Source organism: Miniopterus schreibersii, assembly GCF_964146895.1.
Source record: "Miniopterus schreibersii genome assembly, chromosome: 18".
Lineage (NCBI taxonomy): Eukaryota > Metazoa > Chordata > Mammalia > Chiroptera > Miniopteridae > Miniopterus > Miniopterus schreibersii.
In genome coordinates, this window is record NC_138121.1 from 25,041,992 (window position 1) to 25,057,973 (window position 15,982).

Sequence of the window (15,982 nt, forward strand, 5' to 3'; positions counted from 1 at the left end):
GTTCAGGGCAAACCTCTGAGAAAGTGCTTGGTAGCCCCTTCCACAACAGGTAATTATCTAAGGAGCAAGTTAATTAATATAAGGAGCAAATTACTATAAGGAGCAAGCTTGGAGCACCACACCTGCAGATATTAGTAGCAAGTTTTCAATGCATGTAGAATGTTATAAAGATTAAATTATACATTTTTGGCCTGAATAGAGTGAAATCAACATTTTTAGCTCAAAAAGAATTTTTATAGATTGCTAGTACCTCATTTTTCGCCAAAGGATGTTAAAAAAGAACCAAGAAAAGTATCACATGATGTCATTTATATGTGGAAGCTAATAAACAAAATAAACCGATCAACAAAATAGATCCAGAGAAATGGAAGCATGGAACAGACTGATGGATCTCAGCGGGAAGGGGGAAGGATGGGACAGGAAGAGATTAACCAGAGACCTATCTGCATATGTGCGTAAGCCATGGACACAGGCAATAGTGCAGTGAAGGCCTGGGGGGAGGGAGCAAGGTGGAGGGGCAATGGAGGGAGGGTCATCTGTAATACTTTCAACAATAATTTTTTTAAAAAAGAACCAAGAATTCAAGGTCATCATGTTGAGTTCCAAGTATTCTAGGGGCTCCCTAAAGGAATAAATGACACCTCCCATAGAGGCAAATGATGATGACAGTGGTGACAGTGATGATGATGATGATGGTGGCTATGGTGGTGATGGCAGTGTAGTGATCATGGTGGGGATGACAATGGAGAGGATGACAGTGATGAAGACACTAATAATTACAACAAGCTGCTGATGTGATGACAGCAATGATGGTGATGGTGACAACAGTGACAACAATCATGATGATAATGATGACACCAGTGATGATGATGATGATCAGATGGTAGAGGCTTACATTTACCGATTCCTTGCTGTGCACCAAGTAATATGCTAAGCAGTGAGCATTCATTAGCTCACTTCATCTTCAGCACTATCAAATAAGGTACACTACATTCTGTGATTTTCCCATTCTATAGATGTTGAAACTGAGGCTTATAAAAGACATTAAGGAACTTGCCCTTGGACAGTACTTCTTAAATTTTGCTGTCCATTAGAATTACATGGAAAGATTTTTCAAATCTTTACCCAGGGGTTAAATCATTTGTCTGAGGTTGCCCACCTGGTGAGTGGCAGAGCCAGGATTCACAGCTGGGCCATTGGGCACCAGATTCATGTTCTTTCCGGTCACTGTGCAGTCTCCCTTGTGAAAATCCCATGACAGTATGGGATCTGTCATGCTCAGGGAATTGTCATGCTCCTCATCTGTGCCCTCATCAATGTTGTTTTTAATAATAATAAACAGCGGGCTGAAACACAAGCTTCCAGTAGAGGAGAAGATCTTTGTTGGGCAGTGTGCAAGAATCAGTTTGAATCTCTGTCCGCCAGATTTATTTCAGTTTCATTCACAATATCTTATTCTGTTGAGAATATGCTTGCAGTTATTTTGCCTGAAGGCATAAAAAAGTTCAACCAAATACTAGCTGCCTTTTAAGTGTCTGCAGTCGTCAGAACTCTGAGTCCCTAGCAATGGGGATAGAAGTACATGATATACGGGGAGACTTACAGTTTTCCAAATCAGTAAGTCAGAGCTTTCTTGTGATAAAATTCACAGAGAACTCCCAAAATGCCTCCATTCCCAAGTTTTAGGTGAGAAATTAAAGCTCTTAAGAGACGCAGACAATGTCTATCCATGTTCCTAATCCAAAGGTCTGGGATTTTTTTCAAGGAGGCCATGCTAGTCTTAAGACTTTGCCTCTCATGGATTATTTATATCTTTATTTTATTTTTTTAACTTATTATCCATGGCAATGGAGTCTGACTAGACTCATATGTATGAACTCCTCCCATACCAGCTTCTACTTTCTCATTTAATCCCTGTGCAACAGTAACAGGTGGGTAATAGTGTTCCCATTTTAGAGAGGAAGAAACTGAGGCTAAGAGAAGTCAAATAATTTTTATAAGGTTAATAACTGCAACATTTTCACCCAGTTGAGTTATTGTTATACAGAAAAAAGAAAGGATATTTCATAAAGGCTTCCTAAATTTTCCCTAAAATAAATTTCTGGCCTATAAAATAAATCAGTTCCTGCCATTTTCATACTTAACCTCAATCTGTGCACACTTCTGTTACAGTGTTTTAATACCTGGCTGCAGAAATGAGGAATCCAGGATCCTAGACTGATAGCCTTCCCCAGCATTAACATTCCACAAAGGTGCCACAGTTTTCACACTTGACTTTATTGTCTCCCCTGACATTTTTGTTGGAGATAAAGATAATCATGTGTTTCCTCTTCTCACCTTTTGTTGTTGTTGGGTGTGTTTTTTTATTTTTGCCTTCAGAGTCCAGAATGGATTGTCTTCATCACTTGACTGAGTAAAACCAACTGGTTGAGGTTTCCAAACTTCACAGTTAGAAGCTATCATAAGCATCTCAAAATTGTCAAAAGGTAGACAGGAAGGAATGTTTAGTCTAGAAATATAATTCAGTCTACATTGATGTGAGTGCTTTGGGAGACACTTGAAGTAGGGGGGACATGATTCCTACAGATGAATCCCGGCATCAGATAATCCATAGACAACCTGTGTCTATGATGCAGAAATGCAACTAAAAGTTTCCAAGGAAGTATCCCCTTCCCACCCACCCCCAAGTATTTTATTAGGTATAGTAATACACAAGGAGGTATACATTAACTAAATTTAGAAGTAGGTGCTTAGACATAGATGAGTCAGCTGAGCCTTTTTTTTAGTGGAAGTTGCTTAATGAGATCAGTTTCCACCATTCAGCATTATAGTCCCCATGCCTCCAGTTTTATAAAATAGTTTAAATCATTTCCAGCCTCAGAAAAGAAAAGGAGAGGCAGAAAATGAAAATTTGCTGAGTAAAGATGTTTTTTCTTCTGAGCGATGAAAGAAAAGCCACACAAGGATTTAGCACCATTTAATTCTGAGGCTATTCCATGCCTATTTCTCCATGCCTTCTCTTTTTGATGGTAATGAAAGAATCCAGAGCTCCAGATAGAGAGGTGTTCCCTGTAATTAATTTAAACAGAGTTCAGCAGTCTCAGTTGCCTAGCCTGCTGTAACACAGAGGAGTTGCTGAGAAACACTGGGGCAACTTGAATAAATTTCATGATTACTTCATTAAGGAGTTAATATAACAAATCCTACCGTAAGTCCTTAAGCTATGCTGTTTGGGCTTTTAAAAATTTATATTTTTTTAATAATAAAATGAAAGGTGAACCATGTTTGCCCATCTCGCAAGTTATAAAGCATTGATTTGGTTCACTCTAGAGATACATTACTGCCACCTGGTGGTAGTGTACCTGCATTGAAGGGGGTTAAGAAGGAAGGAAATGTTTTAAAGAAAACAAATCCATCGCTGCCACCACCACAATTTAACCCCCACCCTTCTCTCTCGCTCTCTCTATATATACATACATATTTTTTATATATATCATTTGTGTCATAAGAAGTTAGATGGAAGAAGCATGTGAGTTAAAGTGGAGCCAGACTGTGGAAAAACATGATAGGAAACAAAGAGTTTCTTCCTTCATCCTAAGGGCACGTAAGTGCAATTGAAGGTATCTGAGCAGAAGAGGTTCGGGTGAAATCAGGGCTTCAAGAAGATGAGAATAGAAGTGTGGAAACAGGGAGGTGGGTCAGGAGGCTCCTGCGGTAAGCCAAGTATGAGATGATCAAGATGGTTAAAAGAGTGGCAGAAGCAGCAATACAAAGTTGGAAATAGAAAATTTTAAAAAATCAATTGCACATACTGTGTGCCAGGCACTGTGCTAGGCCTTGAGCAGGGTGAAATACGAGTCAGACCAGTTCCATCTCTCAAGAAGCTCCCAAATAAAGGTGTTGATCCAAATTCTGGCTTCCACTTTGATGCACTCTGTGGTCTCCACGGGTTGTTCCACTTCTCTGGACCCCAGTTTGCTTATTTGAAATGAGGAAGGGTAAGCTTGGGAGTGTACAGAAGCCTTCTTGGATCCCACACTCTAACATGAGTTTGCCTAGAGCAGATATTTCCAAAGAAAAATGATGGGAAGAAGGCTGCCCAACTATGTGCAGGACATAATGGAGCTGAGTGAGTGAAAGAGTGTGTGTGTGTGTGTGTGCGTGTGCGTGTGTGTGTGTGTTTAATGCCAAGGTCGAAGGCAAGCTATGGGGGAATTGTGGTATCACTGACATATAGAGAAGCCAGTAAGGAGAGGCCCATTTTCAGATAAAGAGGGGGAAAAACAGTAAGTTTGCTGGCACCATAGTGCAGCTAGACATGCAAATCCGGAGACCCCGGATACTGTCTTCCAGGCTGGAGAAGCAGCCAAGAGTGGAGAAGTGCAACAGGTCTGTGCAAAACATTTAGTTAAACTACAGCCTTTAGAGTGCCAGACACCTGGTCTTCTCTTCCCTGGCTGTGTGCCCTTGAACAGCTTACTTAACATCTCTGAATTTCACTTTCTCCGTGTGTAAAGGAAGCAGGATAAGAGGGTTCCTCTCAGAAAGCTGCAATGAGTATTCTGTGGGTCAGCATACGAGAGCGCCTGGCCGCTGGCAAACATTCAGCGATTATTAATTAGTATTACAGTCTCCTCCTCCTCTTCCTCCTCCTCTTCCTCATTATCATTCATAGAAATGTGGGTGTTCCCAGGAAAGTGGTAGAGTGGAGAATGAGGGCATAGCCACGCCTGGGTGAGGCCCAGCTGGAGATGAGCTGGGGGGGGGGGGGGGATCAGAGGAGAGAGTTAGAGAGTTTTCAGGAGGAGGGGGTGGGTTAGTTCAACAGTGCTGATCCAGCAAAGACTCGGAGAGTCTGAGAACAGTCACAGGACTTGGTGACTCACAGGTTATTGAAGACTTTTGAAAAAGCAGCATGCAAAGAATAGAGGATTTTTCACATGGAGACTGAAGCGATTATAGAAGAAATGTAGGCTGAAGAAACATGCGCCTGGATACTTGTTTATATCCTGGAAATCCTTGAGAGAGGGAAGATTGGGTTCGTCTCCAAGTGTCAAGAATAGATGAAAGGCAACGTGTGTGCTCCTCAGGCAGCAACTTCCATATTCATATTTCAGATTACTTACATTCCCTGGGACAAAACGAACCAGCCCCGACGCAGTTCATTTCTACAGTGACCTCTAATGATCTGTGATGGATTGTCTCAGCTAGAATGTCAAGCCTTCTGGGATAGAAGCCCTAGATGCTTCTCTGAGACCCAAGATGAGAGGATGATCAATAAAAGTAAACTATGAGGTTGATGATAAAGATCTGATGGCACCAAGAGAAAAATAACAGACAGGAGTCACTAAGTCCTTACCCACTGAAAAAGGAGACACGGCTCTCCTACCTGGTTGCACATATTTGCCATGTCCCTTAAGCCCAGGTACAGTGCTGATGCAAAGCAGGAATAGTTTCACTTTTTGGTAAGGTGCTTGCTCTGTAAATATCACTTCATGTATCAAAAAAAAAAAAAATTCTAAGAGAGAAGTTCATAGCAATAAATGCCTACATTAAGAAGCAAAAGGAGACTCCCCGGTGGCCTGTCTGCTAAGGTACTCAAGGCCCATGCACGATTAACTCGTAATAGGTGGCACAGATGAAACAGACAACAGAAAGACAGAGAGGAATGGCACTGTGAGCTGGAGGAATCTGAGAAGACAGCATGTCTGTTGTGGGTGCTAAATGACGTGTGACAATTCCATGATCTGTAAAAACAGAGTTACATTATTCAAAGCGCAGTAAGATTTCCTCCCGTTCTACGTAGTCATCTCTCGGTTGGAAGGAAACATCACGATTTCTGAACCGATATTCTTTATTATGCATGTACACCTCTATTTCAGAACCAAATACAACATAGGAAAAATTTACTTATAGGCAAATCTCTGTTTTCATGGTTTCCTTCTGGATTTTGTTCTTCAGGGGTTCATCCCTTATCATTCTTTGCCCATTTTCTCTAATTTCCCGGCTTTGAAAAACAAGAAATAAAGTGTCCGGAATAACCCCACCAATAGTTTCAGTTACATAACATTAATTTTGGAGCAAAACTAATATAAATAAAAGATCTTTAAAAGGGGAGGGAAAGCAATGTTTTGGCGGGGGGGAAATGTATATGTCCAGTTGTTTAGGGGAAAGAAGAAAAAAAAACACAACAAACTACAAAATAGAATCTCAGGTATATTTTAAAAATATGTGTATGTTGGAAAAACTACTGGAAGACTATAGACCAAAACCAGAACATCAATATGAAAGGAAAAAGAAGCAGAAAAGACCCCAAATAACAACCTGACACTGTGCCTTAAGGAACTAGAAAAAGAAGGAAAAGCCATGTCCAAAGTGAGCAGAAGAAAGAAAATAATAAAGATTAGAGCAGAAATAAATAAAACAGGATGCAGTAAACAATAGAAAAGATTAACTAAATTGAGAGTTAGTTCTTTGAAAAGATAAACAAAAGGGACGAGCCCTTAGCTAGACTACTGAAGGAAAAAAGAGAGGAGGACCAAGTCAACAAAACTATAAATGAAAAAGGAGACATTACAACTGACACTACAGAAGTGCTAAGGATTACAAGAGACGACGACGATCAACTATACCCGGACACACTGGACAGTCTAGAAGAAAATGGAAAAATTCCTAGAAGCACACAATTTACCAAGACCAAACCAGGAAGAAATGGAAAATCTGAATAGACCAATTACTAGTAAAGAGATTGAATCTGTAAACAAAAAAATCACCCAATAAGGAAAAGGCCAGGACCAGATAGTTTCGCTGGTGAAATTTACCACACGGTTAAAGAAGAATTAACACCCACCTTTCTCAGAGTCTTCTAAAAAAAATCAAAGAGGCGGAACACTCCCAAACTTATTTTAAGAGGCCAGCATTATTCTGATACCAAAACCAGGAAGGGTACTACAAAAGAAAACCAAAATCTCTGATGAATATAGATGCAGAAATTCTCAAATGCTAGCAAACTGATTTCAGTAGTACATTAAACAGATCATTCACCATGATCAAGTGGTATTCATCCCTCAAGATATAAGGATGGTTCCTTCAACATATACAAATCAATGTGATGCATCACATTACTAGAATGGAAAAAAGTCTCATATGATTATCTCAATAGATGCAGAAAAGCATTCCACAAAATTCAGCGTTCGACAGTTCAACATGCGAAAAGAACTCTTACCAAGTTAGACGTAGAAGGAACATCTCTCAGTATAATAAAGGCCATATATGACAAGCCCACAGCTAGCATCATACTCAAAGGTGAAAAGTTGAAAGCTTTTTCTCTAACATCAGGAACAAGACAAGGGTGCTGCTCTCACCACTCCTATCAACACATCAGTGGAAGTCCTAGCTAGTAAGGTAAGAAAGATAAACAAAAGATCAATATTGGAAAAGAAGAGGAAAAATTGTCTCTATCTGCAGATGACATGATTCTATATATAGAAAATCCTAAACATGCAACAAAAAAAATGTTAGATATAATCAGTGAATTCAGTAAAATTACAGAATATAAAATTAACATATAAAAATCAGTGGTGAGACGAACGGGGAAGGCAGATGTGAATACAGTCTTCTGTGATTGATGCTCTGCCAGGAGGTGGACAAAGTGTGCATTCCCTGGTGGCCCCTGTAGGGAAGTGGCATGATGCCCAAAACCCACCTGTGAGACCCATAGCCTGGACGCTCTCCTAGCCATTTGGGCTCTGCTCTTCAAAGACTGAGGTGTGAATGGCATGGAACATCTTCTGGGATTCAGAATTACATGGGCTCTGGGGTTAGATTAGCATCACAAGACTCAACCTTTCTGAGCCTTCATTTGCTCATCTGTGAAATGGGTAGAGGGGCAGTTTTCTACCCAATAGGATCCTTGTGAGGATCTGTGCAAAAGATAGTGTCCAATTCAGTAAAAAGGCTTTGTATATTTTATAGGAATGCCAAGTATGGCTATAGCTTTCTTAATTGAATTGAAGAAAAAATTTTGAAAATCAAGTTCTATATTAAATTTGATTAAACAGAGCTTATGACTTAAAACAGTGGTTCTCAAACTTGTATGTGCATCAGCATCACCAGGAGGGCTTTTTACAACCCAGATTGCTGAGCCCCACCCCCAGAGTTATTAATTCCATAGGTCTGGGTGGGGCCTGACAATCTGCATCTCCAGTAAGCTCCCGGGTGATGGTGATGCTATTGGTCTCAGGACACCACTTTGAGAAACACATACTTCAAGGTATTCCATGCTTCTAAAGCAGAGGAGAATCATTTCTTTTTTTATTTATATTTCTCTCCCCTTAATTTTTATTTTCAAGCTTGAAATTTTTGTTTGAGGTTAACTTAAAAAGATCCTTTCAGTGCTTTTGGCGTGTGTGTTAATCGGACCCAGCTCAGGATTTTGCTCTTCTGTCAATGTTGGCTCATCCCTGTGGATCCATGAGTGTCAGGACTGATATTTCTGATTCCTTGTTTATGCCAAATTGAAGCTCAGCCACCCAGCTAGTCCTGAGCCACATGCCCTCCCCACTGCCCCATCAAAGGACAGGAGAGACATCCCAATTCAAGGTGCCAAAATATGATTGCTCCCAGTCTACAGCAAGGAAATTTATTTGAAATATTATCTTAAAAATTAATGTTTATAATCAATCCTGTAATCGTCGGTTGCATGCCAATGAATCAGGCGAGGTTGTGTTTCTTCTTTTATTGTGTATGTGATTTAGCTACTCATAATCAGTTTCAAAAAACCCTTATTTCTACATAAGATGGTTTATTCCTTCATTGATTCACTCATTTGTTCAGCAAGTGTTTATTGACTGTCTACTCAGTGCCAAGCTCTATGCCAGGTTGTGAAAATGGAGACAAATATAGACATTGTCTATTCAGGCAATAAGAGCCTTATAATGGAATTTTAGTTGTTGAGGGATGAAAGCAGTTACAATTTTTGTTTCATGCAGCTCCCCACTTGGTTAGTTTTGTGTTTGATTTTTTTTTTTTTTTTATGTTGTTAATTGTTGCTTGTTTTGGGAAGGCATTTATATCCTGCCCAGCAATTCTTATAAGTAATAATATATAATAATCCGATTTCTTGGGTTCCCCCAAAGCTGAACAAGGTATTTTTAAATAAACATTTAAAAATATATCTTTGGTGCAGTGAGATGAGGAACAATAAAAGTAGCTCCGTGGGGGGAAACAATCTATTTGGGATGCTCAGAGAAGCCTCCTGGATGAGGCAATGTCAGACTGAGGTTTGGGAAAGGGAAGAACTTGCTCTGACATTGTTAGTCTAAGTCCATTTCCCCTCATGTGGCTCCAAGAATGCCAGATTTCCCCACATTGAGACACATGTAGGGCTTCCATCTACAGACGAGAAACCCAGCTCCACTGCTCACTTAATTTTTAAGCCTCAGTTTCCTCATCCAAAAAATGCAAATAACATTATATACCACACACTAAGCTTAGTGCCTGACATGTTATAAGCACTTAATAAAAATACAGTTGCTTTAATTATTATAATGATCACAATGTTGATGGGTGTCATAGGATGCAACATGCATGAGTTAAGTCTGGGAAATCAGACCAGTTTATGGTGTGCGTATGTGGCTAATGGTGGGATCTTCAGAGCCTTCTGTGTGCGGAGGGACCTTGTGAATGGACAGGAGGAATGTTCTCCGCTGTATTCCCAAGTGTGTTCGAAAGGAACGCTTTACCCACCGTGCACCTGTCAGGACTGGGGTTCATGTCTTCCCAAAGTTGTACTCGCAGCCTGAGGGACCACATTTGCCTGACCCTGGCCCTGCCTTCGTAACGATCGGCATCTTACCACTAATCTGTGGTCCAGCTCAGAATGGCACCACGCTGCACGTGCTTCCTGCTCCCGGGCAGGGTGTCTGGGCACCTTCTGGGCACCTCGGTTACAAGATCTTCTCACCTTTATCTTTGCAACTTTACTGTGTCCTCTGAGGGAATTGAGTATGCCATTGTGGCTGACTGGTAAAAAAAAAATTCAGTTCATACACTTTGTGAAGCACTGGAAGATTCCCCAAAAGAAGCCCCAATTGGCAGCTGCAGGTTTGCAGCACATATTAAGGGGTTCATCGAGGGTGAGAATCACCTGCTTCTAGAAAAGATTAACCAGAAGACGCCTGTAAATTACATACATTCCTGGGCATAGCTTGTGCATCTGAGAGACTGACTCAAAAGTAAGCTCTGTTTTGTATGCATGGTACACATTACAGAGTAAGCCTGAGAGAAATTAAAGCAGCAGTTTGACTAACCCTTTTTAATTAAAAAAAAAAATCCCTTTTCCATATTAATATTAGGAGTCTGCCATAATTTTTCCCTCTGACATTGCTATTTGTCTGTTCTGTGTCTACCTGCATCCTGTATACATCATTTTATATTTTACTTCTTTTACCTAATATATCACAAGACTGCCCCAGATTTCTGTTCAGTCATTATAATTATAACCTTTAATGACTACATAATGTTCCATCAAGTAGCTAAATCTAACTCATTTGGCCATTTTCCTATGGTTAAACATCTAGGCCATTGACTTTCAGTCCTTTTTAGCTGTAAAAACTGCATTTTAAGAAACCATATATAGAACCTGAATATTTTCTATCGATTTTTTTTAATATCTAAAGTAAAACATAATCTCCTTCATGTAAATACTCTCAAACTATAGTAATAAAAGTCAAGTTCTCATTAGTACTGCCTCACGCCTAATTCCAGATCCAGGTCAGAGATAATGCCTGCATTAGCTTAATTTCTGTCCTTCTAGACACTTTTGTCTGCATTAAAAACAAAATAGACATAAATTCTATACTTGGGATTATACAGGGCATATTGCTTTTAGCTTGCTTCCCCCGTTCCTTAATACATCATGATGATCTTCCCTGTCACTATATTCAAGTCTTCATTCTTTTTGCCTGCTGCAGAATCCATAGAATGGATGTGCCCAGGCTTCTTCCTCAGGCCTTTTTGAGTAGGCGGTTAGGCTGTTTACAGTTTGCTATCAGTACATACAGCGATGCCGAGCGACCCTTGTGGTGGTGGTCCCAGAAATTCATTTGGAAAACCCTTAATTTGGGAGGTTTTCTACCTTCAGTTGCTACACATGATGGTACCATGAACATCTAAAGGGTATCATACTTGTCTCCCTGTCCTTTTCTGAATTTCATCAGAATAAATGATTGGAAGTAGGATGAAGGGGACAAGGAATTAGCGGCACTTTTGTGAGGCATGACACCTACTGTTTTCCAAAACTGGTTTTACCACCTGCTCTGCCTGTAGCTTCATGTGGAGAATCCATTTTCAGAGTCCCCCCTGCTCTCCACCCCAGGGCGTTAGGCATGATTCGGTGGCTCCCAAACAAACATGCGTGAGTCTGTGAGAGAATCTCTGTACTCCTCGCTCCGGAAAGTGTGGCTTTAACTGCTTTCCTTAAAAATGTCTGGTGCATTTTCCAAATCAAATAATGACAAGAATAGCAGTAGCAGCAGCTAACACTCACTGAGTGCTTTCTGTGTAGCAGGCCCCATGGTGATGTCTTTGCTTAGCTTATTTAATTTTCAGAAATAGGAGATAGGAGCCACTATCATCGTGTTTTCCAATGTGAAAACTGATGCTCAGAGAAGTTTCAGGGTTAGCTGAAGGTCACAGACCTAGTAGGTTATGGACTTGGGACATGAACCTGGTGTCTCTGACTTTAGAGCCCAATTCTTAATCAGTATGCATTGCAACTCAGACCATGTGGGGTGGAGTGAGGAAAGTGGCATGATCCAGGCAATTCACTGTAGCCCCTTCTACCTGCCCCTGATGGAGGCAGCTGGACAGCCAGAGACAAATATTTTCAGAGGATCTAAAATGCACAGAGCCTTGTGTGAACAGGATCCACTTGGGGGTCTGTGTCTGGGAGACGCTCTCCTGTCCCACCCATTTCTGTCCTGTTTGCCTATTCACAGACTTGGCTCTCTCTGGCTTTCGGAAGCCACCCCACCGCCTGATAAGAATTTGAATGTGCATTCTAGTGCATTACCTTCTGCGTTTTCTTTTTTTCTCTAAATATCTGCTCCTGTGCATTCCCACTTGGAAGCTCCAGCCATTGCTACAGGTGGATCCTTCATTTGCCGCTCACTGCTTCCAGCTGCATTTTCCCGGAATGACTTCTGGCATCAGCAAATCCCCGAATCGCTAAGAGCCTTGGGATTTGCAGTGTGTTCCTCCTCAGAATCTGTTATGTCAGTGGTTTTGGGAGAGCAGGTTGCTATTGCTTTTCTTTCTTTCTTTTTTTAATTTATCTTTATTGTTGAAAATATTACGGATGTCCCCTTTTTTCCCCATTAACCCTCTTCTACTCCCCCCTCCCCCCCCCACCCCGCACTCCCTGCCCAGGCCTTTCACTACACTATTATCTGTGTCCAAGGGTTACGTATATATGCATATAAATCCTTTGGTTACTCTCTCCCCACCCACTCACCCACCCCCACCTTCCCTCTGAGATTCATCAGTCTGAGCCATGCAAAATAGCCATGCTATTTTGTTCATCAGTTTATTAAGTTCTTTAGATTCCACATATAAGTGAGATCATGTGATGTTTGTCTTTCTCTGACCAGCTGATTTCACTTAGCATAATACTCTCCAGGTCCTTCCATACTGTCCCAAAGGGTATGAGATTATTCTTCTTTACAGTTGCGTAGTGTTCTATAGTGTGAATGTCCCACAGCTTTTTTACCCACTCATCTACTGATGGGCACTTGGGCTGTTTCCAGATCTTAGCTATTGTAAACTGCGCTGCTGTGAACATAGGGGTGCATATATTCTTTCTGATTAGTGTTTCAGGATTCTTAGGATATATTCCTAGAAGTGGGATCACTGGTTTTCAATTAGTTGTCCTTTGTCACTCAAAGTGCAGACCCAGGGTAGCATCCCTCTCCGTCAGTAGCACTGCTTCCCCATAGACAAGTCTCCCTTTCTTTCTTGTGCTAGCTAGAAACAAGTCACTAATTGAATTTCACCTTTCAAGGCTCTGGGAAAATGACAGGCTAGTGCTTCCAATTAACTTCTGAGACGGTGTCCAAGAAGAGGCATGTTCCATCCTCACAAACATGGCAGGGGTAAGGGATCAGGGTCCCCGCTGTGCCCCACCCCTCTGTTGCAGGGAGGTGACAGCTGTTCTGGGTCTTTCTGGTCTCTGGTCCAGCAGCTGACCCTGGCTTGTTCAGAGGTAGGGATGGCTGCATTCTTTCATCCACCCAAAAATGATGGGGAGTCAAATATGTGCCAAGCATAGGGGTCTACTGACCACATGGCAGCCAAAAGGGCAGACATCCCCTGCTCTCCAGAAACCACCAGGCAAAATGGGGAAGTTGGGATGTGGCAGTTCCAGGGTCCTGAAAGTTTAATAAATCAGATGTACCAGGGCCAAGGATCGGTTGAGAGCAGTGGAGCCCTGTGTCAGGCACTGGGGACACAGAAATCAATCCACATGACCCCTGTCTTTGGGGAACCGGCCAAGAGCTTGATTACAGTGAAACATGAGTGGTGAGTGGCGCTGCAACGTCAGAATGTACAGGGAACGGGCTGCGTGGAATGGGGCTCACCTTTTTGTGAGTTCAGAGGTGGCTTCAAGGAAGGGGAGATACTTGAATCACTTCCAAGGGTTTAGGAAGTGGGCTATGGGAAGAAAGATATTCAGACACTGAGAATAATTTATGCAGAAGCCCAGGGCAGGGCAAGCTTAGGGAGCAGTGGGTAAATGGATGTATCCAAAATACACATGTGGGAACTGGGGGAGCTGAGCCAGCAAATCACAAAGGGTCTGGCAAGGCCTGATTTTGCCTCTGGGCTGCATCGCAGAAGTGAGGATGAGGGTGGAGGATGAACCAGGGTGCCTGAGCACAAGCCCTCCGTCTGCCACCTACTAGCTGTGTGGCCTCGGCAAGCTGGAGTTAACTTCCCGGCTTCCTCGTCTATTAAATGGGGAAGAAAATAGCACTAACACCATAGGGCTGTCGGCGATTAAACCCAACGATGCACCTGAAACCCTTTGCACACTGGCCAGCCTCTTAACCGAGTGTTCAGCTAACATTAGCTATTGTTATTATCACCACTGTTGTTAATGTTAGCACCTATTGCCATGGAGGGCAGCAAGGTGGAGTGGGCAGTGATGGGCTTTGAAGGCAGGAGGACCTGGGTTTGAATCCTGACCCTGCCACCACTCATTGCATGTTACTTAATTTCCCTGAGCTGCCCTCACCTCCTCTGCACCTCAGTCAGGGAAACTATGTATGTGTCACTCACCCCCAGGCTGGGCACATAAAGCTGTCATCATCTCCGCCGCCATCATCATCCTCAATGTCTGTTATCCTCAACAATGATGGCATTAATAGCAGTCGTGTACAGGGGAGTAACATGAGGTGGACTCAGTTTTGGGGAGATTAGTGAAGAGCTGGAGGCTGGAGGAGAGGAAGTTGGCAGGCCAGACTAAGCCAGTAGCCTGTCCACGTTCAAAATGCCTGGGAGAAATGTCTTAAAATATACATGCCAGTGCCTTTTCCCACAATTTTGATTTGACAGGTCTTATTCCACGCCCCTTAATTTGTGCTTTTAAGTTTGCCCCAGGGGGTTTTGCTTCTCTGCAGGTGGCAGGTCTGACAGTCCTCATTAGACATACATGGTGAGGCTGGCCTGGCCTAGGGCAGAAACAGAAGAGGGTCCTGGGCAGAGTGGGGGCTGTTCAGGTCTCTTAAGGATAGCCCCCAACTCCCAGTGCATCAGAGGTTGCAACTCATCCACCGCCTCTGTCCCCCCATGGGTGCATGCTCCCTCCCAGCACTGCCCAGCTAGGAGCTTCCAGAAGTCCAGGGCTGTCTGCATCTCTGTCCCTGCCACATCTGTTCTCTGGACCGGTCCCTGCACTGGCAGACTCCAGATCTGTTCTTCCTCTGACTTTTGACACCTGGTTCTTTGGCCTCTCACTTTGCTGATCTGTTTATTTACTTGCTAATCACTTTTTTACTTCAGTCTTTTAAATTGCTTAATTAACTCATACTTGTGGTAATAATTCAAAGCACAGAAATGACTAAATTGAAATGAACCCAGAAGGGAAACCTCTTTTCATCTCACCCCAACACTTCCCAACATCATTGCCATTAACAATTTCTATGTCTTTTTCTATAGTTACTTTCCTACAAATAGGGCTTTATTTTGTTTTGATTTGATATTTATGAAAACATAGAGTTATAGAATGTACTTTATCTTAAAACTTGTCTCTCTTCCCCACCCAAAAATTGTGAGCATGTTTCTATGACAATACAGTTCTCTCTCTCTCTCTTTAACAGCTATATAACACTGTAATTTACTTAGCCACTTCCCATTCTCAGGTTTCTTTCTTCCTATTGTTTTGCAAACCTGAGCAAGCTAGCATGAGTCTTCTTTGGGCACTATCTACATACTGGCACTTTGGGTTCTATTAGTTAAATTCCCAACAGTGGGACTGCCTGTTTCTGACACTCAGTCCCCTGATCCTGTACTCCCCCTCCTGCCTCTTCCCCGGACCCCACCCAAGTTCGGTGAGATCTGTTTCACACCAGGGTTGTAGCCCTAAGAAAACAGCTGCCAGGCTGCCCTGGATTGTGTGAAAAATGGAAATGTTGTCATGCAAAAGCAGTGTCTATTTACAGACTATGAAATGACCTTTTCCATGGGCGTTTTTCTTTTTATTTGACATCTCTACTGTCAATTCCAACTTAGTTTTTGCTCTCTGGCTAGTCTAATTTAAATAGCAAAATGGCCAGCCACACAATAGCAACTTTTTTTGTCTCATCCGTATAGCCAGGTTATGCACTGAATTTTCATTTCACAGTTTTACAAAATGAGAAAAAAATAACTTATCATAATGAAAATAACAGAACTCAGAAGATCCACTGGCATTTTGTCCAAAACT

General features: G+C 42.0%; 1 protein-coding gene across 2 annotated transcripts in view; it reads left to right on the forward strand.

The window, feature by feature from the left end:
- Window positions 1–15,982, forward strand: part of CDH13 (cadherin 13) — a gene marked incomplete at its 3' end in the record, with an annotated part of 902,539 nt that overhangs the window by 652,554 nt on the left and 234,003 nt on the right. The gene's annotated exons all lie outside the window — the stretch shown is intronic.